The following is a 15403-nucleotide window of genomic DNA, read 5'->3' on the forward strand; positions in this document are numbered from 1 at the left end:
ATTGTTGTAGCCCTGTTTCATAGCTTCGAAACGGTGGGTCTTACACCCCCAACCGATAATTGTAGTGAGAGTTGTGCCATTACCGTATTATGACGTCAAAACTGTTTTTCTGGTTTTGAGCTTAACCTTCATTTCCGGACTTTTCCCTAGCTTGACTTGTCTTTGTACTACTTGGAGCTTGCTGAATGGATATTAGATGAACTTATTTGTGTGACTTTGGGACTGGCTGGAGTAATAATGAAGCCATGATGGCTGGAAAAGTTAGCAAATGTAGGGGAAGTGCTGTCCGAACTTTGAAGGGACTTGTTTGCATTGGGTTTGTGATCTAAGACTTGGTTTTGAGTAAGGCAATGATACATGATGGATGGTTTCTGAGCCGTGGAGGTGAGTGACCCCAAACTACTGTTAAAGCTTCTTATGAACCGTTTCTTGCACTATTTATTTGATTGCATATCATGAGTGCTTGCATGTGGCCCATGACATGTTTTGGCTTAAATGAGTGCTTGGAATTCGTGTGCTGAACACCAACGTCTCCACCTCTGTGCACTGTTCATCTGGAGCAAATGGCTCCCCACTGACTGTTTACTGTTTAATGTTTGTTTGGAGCGTTGGGTGTTTAAGTACAACGATTTCGCTGGCTCACGAGAGCAATAAATGTACATTTGATCTTGAAATCATGACATCACTGAAATGAACGACTGTGAAACTGAACTGATTACTGATTTTAATGGTTACTCGCTGAGCTTCTAGCTCACCCCAAAAATGTTTTATTTCCCCCCCCACAGGGCTCAAGGCGAAGAAAAGCTTGGAGTGCTTATTCACGTGACTGGATGGCTTATATCGTGTATAGTTTAAGTTTGGATCTATTTTATGTACGAGTTGGTCTTGTATAAATATTTGAAATTGATATGGATGTAAGTATACGTTCCACGATTGGAATCAGTTTCCGCTGCGTTTGTAATATGTAATCATTGGAGAATTTGATGTAATTTTGAGATTTATATTGTAATCTGTTTGAGGAATGTAGAGAGCGACTGAGTCCCGGCGAGAGCTGGGCAGGCGGCCCGCCGAACCCTCTGGTTCGCCTTAGGGGGAGGTGGGGCCGTCACAGGTACCTTCTAGAAAGTTGTAACAATTTGAATCTATATTCCGACGGTATAAAGTTTATAAGTTTTGGACATAAGAATCTCGAGATATGATTTTCAAATGAGATCACGTAAAACTGAAAAATTCCTATTTTCCTAGGATTATTCCTACTTACATTTCCAACTTTAAGATTGGAGTTGGTAAACTATTTTGAGGTTGGTTTATGAGTGGATTAAGGCTTAAATAAAAGGAAAATGAGTTCCTCAAATCATTTTAGGTCAGACAGTTTACAACTTGGCATTTTGAACGTCTTTTCTACTTTCCCCAAACGTTTGGCTATAAGTGATACTTTTCTGCTCTAAATGACTTTTGTAACATTGATTAGTAAGGACATGAGGATTATTCCTCGATTGGAACAAGCTAGTATTATATTTTGATAGGTTATACGAGTATGAAACTTGTAACTTGATACATGTTCTAAATAAAGATTTGGAGCCTCAATTCCTACATAATGTGGCTTTGTATTGCTGGTCTTTTACTAAAGCATGGGCTCACAGGACTCGAGAGAGTTAAAAAGGATATTCACCGAAAAATTTTGAGCTACTCAGTAATCAAGCTGAGAATTTCGAGGGCGAAATTCTTTAAGGGGGAGAGAGTGTGAGAACCCTTTTTTTTTAAATACAATTCCCCCAAACTACATGCCTTGCACCAAGATTTAAACCACCTTTTATATGCCCTGGTATTATATTTTGCAATGTGTTACAACAAATCCCTTATATTGACCCTCACTTTAAAACACAATTTTCTTATTTACATGCCTTAATATAAGATTTAGCTTATTTAATATCTGCCCTCACAAATTATTTTCTAGTTGTTATAATAATTTCCATGCATTTCATTTCAATTCATTTTACTTGAAGTAGAATATTGCCTTGAGCTAGGTTGTAGATAATTCACCACTTGTAATGGTCCAAGTGTTCTTGTTTTAGTGGTAGAGACTTTATGTGAGTGATTAGAGATGTTAGAGATGTTAGATAATTATTGGTGCATATGGAAAGGTAAGAAGACCATTAGTCAAAGATTAAGCAACGTTTGGTCAAGAAAAGAGCCATGTGGCAAAACCCTAGCCATGGGCTTGTTTGACTAAAGATTAGAAGACATTTTAAAAAAACAAATTTGGTTCTTTTATTTCCTAAGCTTGGCCGACTTTCTTAGCATAGAAAAGGGAGAGAGAGTAAGCTCCTTATACTTGCTTTGAACCCTAGCAAACCAAGAACAAAAATCCAAAGGAGAAAGAGCTAGAGTTTGTGAGAAATTTCCTTCAATCTTTGAGGTTATCTCAAGCTTAAAGCTTCCATTATGGTGGTTTGTTTGGTGACCCAAGCAACTTGTAAGTAAGGTTTGGGCAACGAAGGTGATCGTAACTGAGACGTTTGATGCCGATTGCTACTTTTGTTTGACAGGTGAGTGTTCCACTACCTGCTACTTGTTATGTGGAATACTTGCATACTTGGAATCGTTGATTTGCTATTGTTTGAGCAAAACACTATTTTATTTAAAATCGAGGCGAGTGTGTACTTTATCGCACTCGACCTTCCTTGTTTCCACTGAGGCTCTACTTACTGAATAAGTTAACATGAAATGAGATATTGGTATACATGACTGTGCTTAAGTTGCTTGGATGACATTCCATCAACTACTGTTACTGTTTGGGTACCCAACCTCATAGGTGAGTCGGTCGTATCGAGCCAGCAAGGGCTTGGTCAAGAAGGCCGATAAACCTTGAGGACTGTTTACTGTACACTGGAAATCGGTATACTCGAGTATTACCAAACTACTGTTTATGGAGTGCGGGCCCGGTGGGGGGGTTGACTGGTGGACGGAGACTGGTGAAAGCGGTGTTTTACGGACTTTATATCCTACGAATGCAAACGTTGACGGAGTGTCAACGGAACCGGTAATGATCAAGCTCAAGTGGATTTGGCTTTTGGAAGCCACCTGTATCCTTGAATTGAACTGTGATTAAACTGTTATTTTACTGTACGGTGTTTATTTGGTTATTTTGTTTCCTTATATGGCTATGTATTTACTTGTTTATTTGGAACCTCACTGGGCGTTAGCTCACCCCACTCCCTTTGTTTTCCTTAGCAGATCGGGAAGAGACTTGATCAAGAGCTTTCTAGCTTTCTTTTGCTCGTACTTGTGTTTTAAGGTTGTAACTATTGTTTAAGCAGACTTATAAGCTTAAATTTTTGAGTATGACTTATGTTATGTAATTTTGAGCATGGAGTAGTAAGCTGACAGGTGATGATGCATATACTAAGCTGAAACGTCGAAATAGTGATCATGTTCTAATTAGGGTTTTAATTCCCTATTTTGGAAGATGTTCTATGCGTTTTATTGATGATATTAGTTCTTTGAACGACTGAGTCCTGGCGAGAGTTGGGCAGACAGTCCGCTGATACCCTAGGGTTCGCCCTTGGGAGAGGTGGGGCTGTCACAGGGGATCACGAGAAACACTTGAGAATTATTTTGCAAAGTCTAAGGGAACACCAATTGTATGCTAAGTTTAGCAAGTGTGAGTTTTGGTTGAAAGAAGTGACTTTCTTGGGACACATAATTTCTAAGGATGGGTGTGACGCCCCGAAAAAAATGAGTTTGAGAACCCGGAAATTTTCTAATTTTCTAGGGTTTATTTTTTTTAACGCCCGCCTTTTCTACATTTTCTTGATTAGAAAAATTTCCCAGATAAAGTTTATGAGCAAAAATAGTTTTAAAATGATTTTTCTAGAATCGGTTAGTTTTTGAGAAATTAAAAGCGTATTTTGGACGTGGGACCCGCTAGTGCGGTAAATGCATTATATTTTTGACAACTTGTTGGAATTTTGTATTAAGTGATATTATTTTACAAGATGCTAAGAGATAATTAGAGGTTACTTAGATGGTTTAATCTTAGAGAGACAAAAGGATAAGATTAAAATCCTAGAGGACCATTTGTCACCTAACTATTGGACCTTGACTTTGACTTGGACTTGTCTTAACCTTTACTAAACCAAATTTTGACCAAATTTCTTCCTTTTTTATTGTCTTGGCCGAAATTTTTGGTGAGGAAAGAACAAGAGAGAGTTTCTTCAACTTCAACTTCAATTCTTGCTCAAATCTTGAGTTCCAACCGATTAAATTGCAAATCACTCCATAAAACTTGCTAGCTAAGGAAGATTGGAGCTCTTGGTGGAGTTATTTGGAAGGTTAAGGTGCCTAGTTGTTCTCTCTCTTCTATTGTTAAGGTGAGTGGTGATTGAACTTCCTCCTACACTTAATGAAGCTTAAGTTATGCCTAGTGGGAGCTAAAGTGCTGAAATTTGTGGTTTATTTCTTGGTTTTAGATGAATTGGTGAAGTTTTTGATTTATTGATGATTTTTCTGGTTTAATTTGATCATGATGTTGTGGCTGTCCATGATGGTTGGAAATGATGTTTAATAACTCTAGTAGGTGTAACTGATTGGTAATTGCAACCAATTTTGGGTTTGGAAGGAATTTGAGAAAGTTAGGGTTTTATATCCCCAATTCTGTCCGGTTTTGTATCTCATGGTTAGAGGCCGAATTGGCATTTGCTTAAAACATGAAAGTTGTAGGTATTGATGTTTTAAAGGTGGCTGTAAAATTTCAGGTCAATTGGAGTAGTGTGGAGTGAGAAACGTCGGAAATACTGAGACTGGTCTGGGAAGGGGTGCTGCGAACAGGGTTGCCTTTTCACTCAATTTGACCATGACCTTTCACCCTGATTCGCACCGAATTAGATTTTGGCCAAAACATGAAAGTTGTAGCCAAGGCTATAAAATAGTTGCCTGTAAATTTTCAGCTTGATCCAACCACTGTAACATGTGAAATGACCGAAATACCCTTGACTGTTTTTGAAACCTGTTTCGCGCCCAGATTTTTGTTTTCGTGTAGTCTTCCATTTTCGATCATGAAAATGCATGATTTGGCCTTTGAGGTCTTCTGATGAAATGTAGCTTGATGTATTAGCTACCATATTCCTTTAGAATTTCTGGATTTGGACTTGTAGAGCCTGAGTTATGATGTTTCCGTTAGAATGCGTTTTGGTGAATCTGTTTTACATTTTTGATGTGGTATCTTGCCTTTTTGACCTGTTTGCACTCGAAACTGGGTTGAGTGACCTTCTGCAATATTGTAGCCCTGACTCTTAGCTTCGAAACGGTGGGTCTTTCACCTTCATCCGACAATCGTAGCGCCTTTGGTACCATTACCGCCAAATGACGTCAAAACTATTTTTCTGGTTTTGAGCTTAACTTTCATTTCCGGACTTTTCCCTAGCTTGACTTGTTCTAGTACTACTTGGAGCTTGCTGAATGGCTATTGGATGAACTTATTTGTGTGACTTTGGAACTGGCTGAGGAAATAATGAAGCCATGATGGCTGGGAAAGTAAGCAAATTTAGGGGAAGTGCTGTCAGAAGTTTTAAAGGGTTTGATTGCTTTGAGTTTGTGATCTAAGACTTGGATTTGAGCAAGGCAATGTTATATGATGGATGATTTCTGAGCCATTGAGGTGAGTGATCTCAAACTACTTCTAAAGTTATTTATGAACCGTTTCTTACATTATTTACTTTTGAACTGTTTCCAAAGTCACTTTTGAAATGTTTTCTTGGATATCATGTGTGCTGGCATTTGAGTGTGCCTTGTTTGCTATATTTCTTGACTTCATGACTTGTATTTTGGTTGATAACGTGCTAAGCGCTTATAATGATTTCCAACACGAGTTTTCGAGGCGAGTGTGTACTTTATCGCACTCGACCTCGATAAATGTGAAATTTTCGATTGAAATGTTACTTGCGCATGAATGTAAGCCTTTTGGGCTGAACTGGCCATTGCCCCTTGTTACCGGTCGTCTTGAGCTAGAAGCGGACTCGGTCAGGCGATTAGGAACTTGGGTGAACGTTTGGTATACTCGAGTATTACCTATGTAGGTTGGTGGAGCCTGGCCAAAAGCCAGGGACGGGGTGAATGAAATGAAATGAATGACCAAATGAGCGAAGAAATGTCAGGAGAATGAATGTATCCTTTCATGAATGTTACTATCGCTTTCCATTGTAAATGTTTCTTGAATTATTGATAATCCATATTTACTGTTTTGCAAATGATGTAGTTGTTTCCGGATTTATCATTTAATTTATGACATCATTGCTATATAACATCATTGAAATGAACTATTGTTAAACCGATTTGATTACTGATTTTAATGGTTACTCCCTGAGCTTCTAGCTCACCCCAAAAATGTTTTATTTCCCCCCCCACAGGGCTCAAGGCGAAGAAAAGCTTGGAGTGCTTATTCACGTGACTGGAAGGCTTATATCGTGTACAGTTTAAGTTTGGATCTATTTTATGTACGAGTTGGTCTTGTATAAATATTTGAAATTGATATGGATGTAAGTATACGTTCCACGATTGGAATCAGTTTCCGCTGCATTTGTAATATGTAATCATTGGAGAATTTGATGAAATTTTGAGATTTATATTGTAATCTGTTTGAGGAATGTAGTGAGCGACTGAGTCCCGGCGAGAGCTGGGCAGGCGGTCCGCCGAACCCTGGGGTACGCCCTAGACGGAGGTGGGGTCGTCACAGTTGGTATCAGAGCTTAGGCTTCAGATCTCTGTAGTGTATCCTAGGCTTGAAGTTTAGGATGCCGGAATGTGGGTTTGATTTGACTGTTGAGAGATTTTTGCGGGATGTCTTGACTTGATTGGTACAAGATGGAATGTTGAGGACGACATTCTTTTAAGGAGGGGAGATTGTGACGCCCCGAAAAAAATGAGTTTGAGAACCCGGAAATTTTCTAATTTTCTAGGGTTTATTTTTTTAACGCCCGCCTTTTCTACATTTTCTTGATTAGAAAAATTTCCCAGATAAAGTTTATGAGCAAAAATAATTTTAAAATGATTTTTTTCTAGAATCGGTTAATTTTTGAGAAATTAAAAGCGTATTTTGGACGTGGGGCCCGCTAGTGCGGTAAATGCATTATATTTTTGACAACTTGTTGGAATTTTGTATTAAGTGATATTATTTTACAAGGTGCTAAGAGATAATTAGAGGTTACTTAGATGGTTTAATCTTGGAGAGACAAAAGGATAAGATTAAAATCCTAGAGGACCATTTGTCACCTAACTATTGGACCTTGACTTTGACTTGGACTTGTCTTAACCTTTACTAAACCAAATTTTGACCCAATTTCTTCCTTTTTTATTGTCTTGGCCGAAATTTTTGGTGAGGAAAGAACAAGAGAGAGTTTCTTCAACTTCAACTTCAATTCTTGCTCAAATCTTGAGTTCCAACCGATTAAATTGCAAATCACTCCATAAAACTTGCTAGCTAAGGAAGATTGGAGCTCTTGGTGGAGTTATTTGAAAGATTAAGGTGCCTAGTTGTTCTCTCTCTTCTATTGTTAAGGTGAGTGGTGATTGAACTTCCTCCTACACTTAATGAAGCTTAAGTTATGCCTAGTGGGAGCTAAAGTGCTGAAATTTGTGGTTTATTTCTTGGTTTGAGATGAATTGGTGAAGTTTTTGATTTATTGATGATTTTTCTGGTTTAATTTGATCATGATGTTGTGGATGTCCATGATGGTTGGAAATGATGTTTAATAACTCTAGTAGGTGTAACTGATTGGTAATTGCAACCAATTTTGGGTTTGGAAGGAATTTGAGAAAGTTAGGGTTTATATCCCCAATTCTGTCCGGTTTTGTATCTCATGGTTAGAGGCCGAATTGGCCTTGGCTTAAAACATGAAAGTTGTAGGTATTGATGTTTTAAAGGTGGCTGTAAAGTTTTAGGTCAATTGGAGTAGTGTGGAGTGAGAAAAGTCGGAAATACTGAGACTGGTCTGGGAAGGGGTGCTGCGAACAGGGTTGCCTTTTCACTCACTTTGACCGTGACATTTCACCCTGATTCTCAACGAATTCGATTTTGACCAAAACATGAAAGTTGTAGCCAAGGCTATAAACTAGTTGCCTGTAAATTTTCAGCTTGATCCGACCACTGTAACATGTGAAATGACCAAAATACCCTTGACTGTTTTTGAAACCTGTTTCGCGCCCAGATTTTTGTTTTCGTGTAGTCTTCCATTTTCGATCATGAAAATGCATGATTTGGCCTTTGAGGTCTTCTGATGAAATGTAAATTGATGTATTAGCTACCATATTCCTTTGGAATTTCTGGATTTGGACTTGTAGAGCCTGAGTTATGATGTTTCCGCTAGAATGCGTTTTGGTGAATCTGTTTTATATTTTTGATGTGGTATCTTGCCTTTTTGACCTGTTTGCACTCGAAACTGGGTTGAGTGACATTCTGTAATATTATAGCCCTGACTCTTAGCTTCGAAACGGTGGGTCTTTCACCTTCATCCGACAATCGTAGCGCCTTTGGTACCATTACCGCAAAATGACGTCGAAACTATTTTTCTGGTTTTGAGCTTAACTTTCATTTCCGGACTTTTCCCTAGCTTGACTTGTGCTAGTACTACTTGGAGCTTGCTGAATGGCTATTGGATGAACTTATTTGTGGGACTTTGGAACTGGCTGAGGAAATAATGAAGCCATGATGCCTGGGAAAGTAAGCAAATTTAGGGGAAGTGCTGTCCGAAGTTTTAAAGGGTTTGATTGCTTTGAGTTTGTGATCTAAGACTTGGATTTGAGCAAGGCAATGTTATATGATGGATGATTTCTGAGCCATGGAGGTGAGTGATCTCAAACTACTTCTAAAGTTATTTATGAACCGTTTCTTACATTATTTACTTTTGAACTGTTTCCAAAGTCACTTTTGAAATGTTTTCTTGCATATCATGTGTGCTGGCATTTGAGTGTGCCTTGTTTGCTATATTTCTTGACTTCATGACTTGTATTTTGGTTGATAACGTGCTAAGCGCTTATAATGATTTCCAACACGAGTTTTCGAGGCGAGTGTGTACTTTATCGCACTCGACCTCGATAAATGTGAAATTTTCGATTGAAATGTTACTTGCGCATGAATGTAAGCCTTTTGGGCTGAACTGGCCATTGCCCCTTGTTACCGGTCGTCTTGAGTTAGAAGCGGACTCGGTTAGGCGATTAGGAACTTGGGTGAACGTTTGGTATACTCGAGTATTACCTATGTAGGTTGGTGGAGCCTGGCCAAAAGCCAGGGACGGGGTGAATGAAATGAAATGAATGACCAAATAAGCGAAGAAATGTTAGGAGAATGAATGTATCCTTTCATGAATGTTACTATCGCTTTCCATTGTAAATGTTTCTTGAATTATTGATAATCCATATTTACTGTTTTGCAAATGATGTAGTTGTTTCCGGATTTATCATTTAATTTATGACATCATTGCTATATAACATCATTGAAATGAACTATTGTGAAACCGATTTGATTACTGATTTTAATGGTTACTCGCTGAGCTTCTAACTCACCCCAAAAATGTTTTATTTTCCCCCCCCACAGGGCTCAAGGCGAAGAAAAACTTGGAGTGCTTATTCACGTGACTGGATGGCTTATATCGTGTACAGTTTAAGTTTGGATCTATTTTATGTACGAGTTGGTCTTGTATAAATATTTGAAATTGATATGGATGTAAGTATACGTTCCACGATTGGAATCAGTTTCCGCTGCATTTGTAATATGTAATCATTGGAGAATTTGATGAAATTTTGAGATTTATGTTGTAATATGTTTGAGGAATGTAGTGAGCGACTGAGTCCCGGCGAGAGCTGGGCAGGCGGTCTGCCGAACCCTGGGGTACGCCCTAGACGGAGGTGGGGTCGTCACAATGGGATTAAAGTGTATTTTGGAAGAGAAAGAAGTTACAACCGAGGTTTGTAGGACCTTATAAGGTTATCCAACGCATGGAAAATATAGCGTATAAGTTGGAATTGCCACCGAGTCTGTCTCGGATTCATAATGTGTTCCACGTATCCATGCTTAAGAAATATCATCCAGACCCTTCTCATATTATGTAATCGGAAAGTATTGAGATTGATGAGACTTTGACCTATGAGGAGAAACCGGTAAACCTTCTAGATAGGAAGGTGAAAAAATTAAGGAATAAGCGGATACCTTTAGTAAAAGTTCTTTGGAGGAACCACTGGCTAGAGGAAGTGACCTGGAAAGTTGAAAGGACAATTCGAGGAAAATATCCAGACCTGTTCACCAATCAAGATATAATTTTGAGAACGAAATTCTTTTAAGGGGGAGAGGATGTGAGGACTCACAAATTTTCTTATTTTAAATTTCTATTACAAGCTCATTTAAATATTTATTTGACCGTTTATTTCGAATATTTTATTTCAATCTCTTTATACTCAATTACATAGAACTATGATCTACAAGTATTTTAAAAAAATGCCTTGATTCGAAAATTTATTTTTGAAAGATCATTTAGAGTGAATAGTGGATGCGCGTTTGGAGACAATAATTGATTTGAGAATACAATAAGCTTAGAAAATTGGAGACTTGTACATTAGTCTTGAAATAGGTATTTTTATATTTAAGTGCTCAAGTGTTAGTTAGTTATACTATCATTATAAGAATTTATTAGAAATTTCACTCTATCGCGCATAAATCGGAAGTACGCGTTTTCGCGCGTGCGATTAATTGAGGGACTTGAGACCTTTATTTTGGGGCTATTAAGAATGAATAATAATAGTATGTATGGAAGTGCATTAGAGGTTTAGTGCACTAGTGAAACAAACTCGAGAGGAATCGAGCACGAAACGCGCGCGCGCGCGTTGAGAGAGAGTTGACTTTTGAACACTTTTGAATCACACATTTAAGCTTCCCATGGAAGCTTCATTTGCAACAAAACACTCTCCTTTCTCTCTCTAACAACCAGCCATCTTTAAGGAGAAAACAACCAAAATCTTCATCAATTCTTGCTTTATTTCTTCATCAAATCACTCCAAAATTTACACACAACTTGCAAACCACTTGGAGATCAACTTAAGCTAGGCAACGAGCTTGTTTCTCACGGTTTTCTTGGGCTTAAGGTGACCAAAAATTTCTGCCCTAGCCATCTAAGGATGTAAATGATGACAACCTCTTGAATCTTGGTTTATATAAGTTGTATTACACTTGTGAGCTCATAGATTCATATGGGTAGCTTTGTATTGTTGAAAATCTTGTGAGTGGGCTCTATGAAATCCCACAATAGCTTGATGAACTGATTTGATGAGATTTGATGTTCTTTATGTTGGATTAGTGCTTAATTTAGTGAAAATAAGTTGTGTTGTGAAAGAAAACTCAAAGGAAGTGAGATGAGCAAAAGTGATGATTCTGCCCCTGTTTTGCCATGACCCTTAGTGCACTTTTTTGTGGCTCAATTGACTTGATTTTGATGTAAATATGTTGTGTGGATTGTGTGGAAAGTTTTCACTAAAAATCATCCAATTGGGTTGGCCAAAAGTTGAGATTTTGAAAATGTAGCAAAACTGGAAACGTAACCAGAGCCTCTCTGGCAGTGATTTTGTTTCGGCCATAACTCTTTGCTCCAATATCAAAATCAAGTGGCGTTTGTGGCATTAGAAACTAGACATTTCCAGTTTTTTAACAGTATGAAATTCATATTCTGATTCCTCTTGAGTGAGCCGTACCAACCTTGTAAATTTGTCTATTCTATTTCTCGTCTGTACTGGAAGCCTTGTTTTGAGCTGCGACTTGATGCTTAAATATGAGCTAGTTGTGGACAGAATTTTAAAATGATTCCTTCTGAGAAATTGTAGCTTTATAAATTTAGTTTTCAATGCCATCAACTACGCTCAATTCTGAGTTGAATTGAGTGTGTTGTGGCTAGATTTCAGAGCTATCTTCGTGAAAGAAAACCCTAATTCTGGACTGATTTATAGCTAATCTTGATTTGGGACTTGTTATTAGAAATCCTTGGTGTTAATCACCTACTAAACGTATTTTGGTATGTTTCCTAGACTTTTTCTTCATAAATGAATCATGTTCGAGGAATTTTCATTGGCCAAATATTTGAGAAAAGAAAAACGAAAGTGCAAGGCAGATTTGCCTTAGCAAATTGTAGAACTTTAATAGTTTTGTTAACCGACTTTCCGAATGAATTTTTTCATGGAATTTCACAGAGGAATAGCCCTTATATGGTAGTGTAATCATACCAAATTTAGTGCCATTCTGAGTCCATTTCGATATTCAACCAAAGATTCAAAGTCTATGTTTTAAACATGGAAAATGGTCTAACAGTCCCAACTTTTGGGTAACTTTGAGCCGCCATATCTTGGTGCTCAAAACTCCAATTCTTGTTCTGCTTGTTTTTTTTTAAACTTTGATTGTAACTATAATTGAATTTCAAACTTGAAAGGCTAATTCATATTGTGTGAATTTTGCCGAATTTTCAAAATTGGCCAAAAACCAACCCCAAAACTGTCATGATAGCCAAAACAGAGACTTGAAGCCAAAATTCGAATGTCTTCCATTTTGAATCATGGAAAAGTGTCTTCTAGGAACTTTTAGTACTTTGGAATTAGTTTCTAAGGTACCAATTTTTCCAATTTTGAACTTACAGAGAGTGAGATACGATTTTTCAAAGATTACTCGACAAATTTAAAATTTCCGAACTTAAAGGAAATTGAGAGTTGTGAACTCTCTATTTTCCTTCGATATTGCTAGACCGTTTTACACTTGATTTCAAAGACGAAAATCAGATTTCACTTGTGTTTTAAAAACCTCATTTTTGTGTCCCGATTTACGAGTAATTAAAGCTCATTTTCGTGAAATTTTCTTAGATTGTACAAGTGTGCAATCTTCCTTGATAATTGAGGTTTATAAGTGATAGTTCATTATTAATTGTTCAGGCACTCAAAAGGACTTTCAAGTGGATCTCACGGGAGATGCCTAAAACAAACGCTTGTACTTACTTTTTGATTACTTGGTGAGTGTCAAGTGTATGAGTACTTGATACATGCTTAACTGTTATAAATGATTACAGATTTTGAAAATGGAGTCGAGTGTGTACTTTACCGCATTCGTTCTCATTTGAAATGAATGAATTATGAATGACTTGATTGAATGAATTGAATGATTGAAATATATTGAACGCTTGAATGAAATGAAATTGTATGCTTTGGCTACATACGTCACTGGAGTGAATCTCCTCGACTCACAAATGAACATGGGGGACGCCCAACTCTCACTGGCCAACCTTGGATTCGAGCCGGCATGGGTTTGGTCGGCCTCCTTGGTGAATCACGAGAAAAAGTAAGTTTGACCTAGTGAGAGGTCTTGCTTGGTATACTCGAGGAGTATCGCCTCAAACAAATGATAGGCAGGTCTGGTGCAGGGGTATGTAATGGTGAACGGGGACATGATAAGTGAGGTTCTACGGATTATAACCTACCCGATTGACGAAGTGTCAACTCATGGAGGTTCTTGATCGTGCAAGTGGAAAATAACTCCTAAGAGCTCCTATATTTTTGAATTGTTTCTGTTTATTTTTTTCTGGCTCGAATTGTCATTTACTTGAATATTATTGTTTACTCGTTAATTGGGATTGTTACTTGGACAATGTGCTTACATGTGTGTTCTTGGCCTCACGAGCGATTGCTCACCCTGTAGATTTGTTTTCCTTAACAGGAATGGACGGAGTGAAACTTGATGGAACCCTTTTGATGTACTTTTGTATTAGGGTTTCAAATGTAATCGACTAGACTTTTGGTTGTTGGATATTTTGGGAATTGGTGTATCTTTTGGGGATCTTGATATAAGGATTGGGTAACTTATGTATCGTGAACTTGTGGTGTAAGAAAGGATAATATTTATAGAAGTTTTCCGTACTTCTTTATTTTGTCTTGTCATTTTATAAATTATTGTATTAAGATTGAACGGGAATTGTACCGAATCCTAACGAGAGCTGGGCAGGCGTCCCGCAGATACCCTTTGGTTCGCCTTAGAGAGAAGTGGGGGCGTCACATTTTCACCAAAGCATATTTTGAGAGAAAAAATATTAGATTTTTTATGGCCACTGGTGTTATAAGGAATCTATTTTGGAGTCTCGAACCAAAAGTCGTCATGAAATCTCTGTTACTCCTAAACCTTCTAAACAGCCTCATCTTACTTCACCATTTTCCATTCATTGTCGCAAATTCTATTCTCAACCCACTTCATCCGCTAATGATGTCATTGGGCTACTTGCGGGTAGACGGCAACGTGGTCTGGATTGTGGGCGTAAACCCAGGCAAGTCCAGTATCAAGAAGAGAAACAAGGATCTGTAGCAAATCAGAACTAAGGACCTGGAGGTGAAGAAGAGGACCAGATAGTTCCAGCTATCAATCGTATGACTGATTTATTAGCTCGATTGGTTGACTAGCAAGATCAAGTGCCTGGTAATTAGTAAAGGGACCCTGAAGTAGGTGAAGATAGGGCACTGAAATGGTTCCAAAAGTTTTTTCCTCTTAAATTTCTTGGAAGACCAGATCCCGAAATTGCCGATAACTGGTTTGAAAGAATAATTGATATATTTGCTACATTGCATTACATCGAGGAAAGAAAAGTGACTTTTGTCATTTTCCAGTTGGAAGGCGCGGTCCGTTCCTCGTGGAACGTAGTAAGGGCAAAATGAGACAGGGAGCAAACTCCATGTACCTGATTTAACTTCACTCGAAAATTTAATTAGAAATTTCTTCCGGCTTTAATTCAGGAGAAAAGATAGGATGAATTTATTAAATTGCACCAAGGCATTTCGAGTGTGGCAGAATATGAGATCTAGTTCACCAGACTATCTAAATTTGCTCCGAAATTAGTGGTTAATGAGTAGAAATGCATAAGGCGATTTGTACAGGGTTTGAATGTGAAAATTCAAAAAGATTTAGCTGCAACTCAAATTGATACATTTAAAGATGCTCTTGAGAAAACTCAACGAGTGAAGCAGGCCCGATTTCAGGTTCGAACTTTTCAAGCAAAGAGACGTGGTGCATCTAGTAGTACTACTGGGCGAAGTAATCAGAATGTACCACCGCCTAAGTTTGGAAGAGGTACGGGTGGAGTTCGAATCTCAGGGACACCGAGAGGAGCTCCATCCAGAGGGGCTCAAAATGAAAAGGGACAACAGATGACTGTCTTCTAAGAAGGTCCAACACCTGCTCCTCGAGCGAGCTGTGGGTATTGTGGTAAGACAAACCACACCGAAAATACTTGCTGGCGAAAGATGAAGAAATGTCTCCATTACGGAAATTTCGAGCATCAAATCGCCGCCTGTCCTGTTAAAATCCGTCAAGGAAATGAGGGTATACAGCCAGAGAAGTCAA

Source organism: Coffea arabica, chromosome 4c (genome assembly GCF_036785885.1).
Source record: "Coffea arabica cultivar ET-39 chromosome 4c, Coffea Arabica ET-39 HiFi, whole genome shotgun sequence".
NCBI classification, from domain to species: domain Eukaryota; kingdom Viridiplantae; phylum Streptophyta; class Magnoliopsida; order Gentianales; family Rubiaceae; genus Coffea; species Coffea arabica.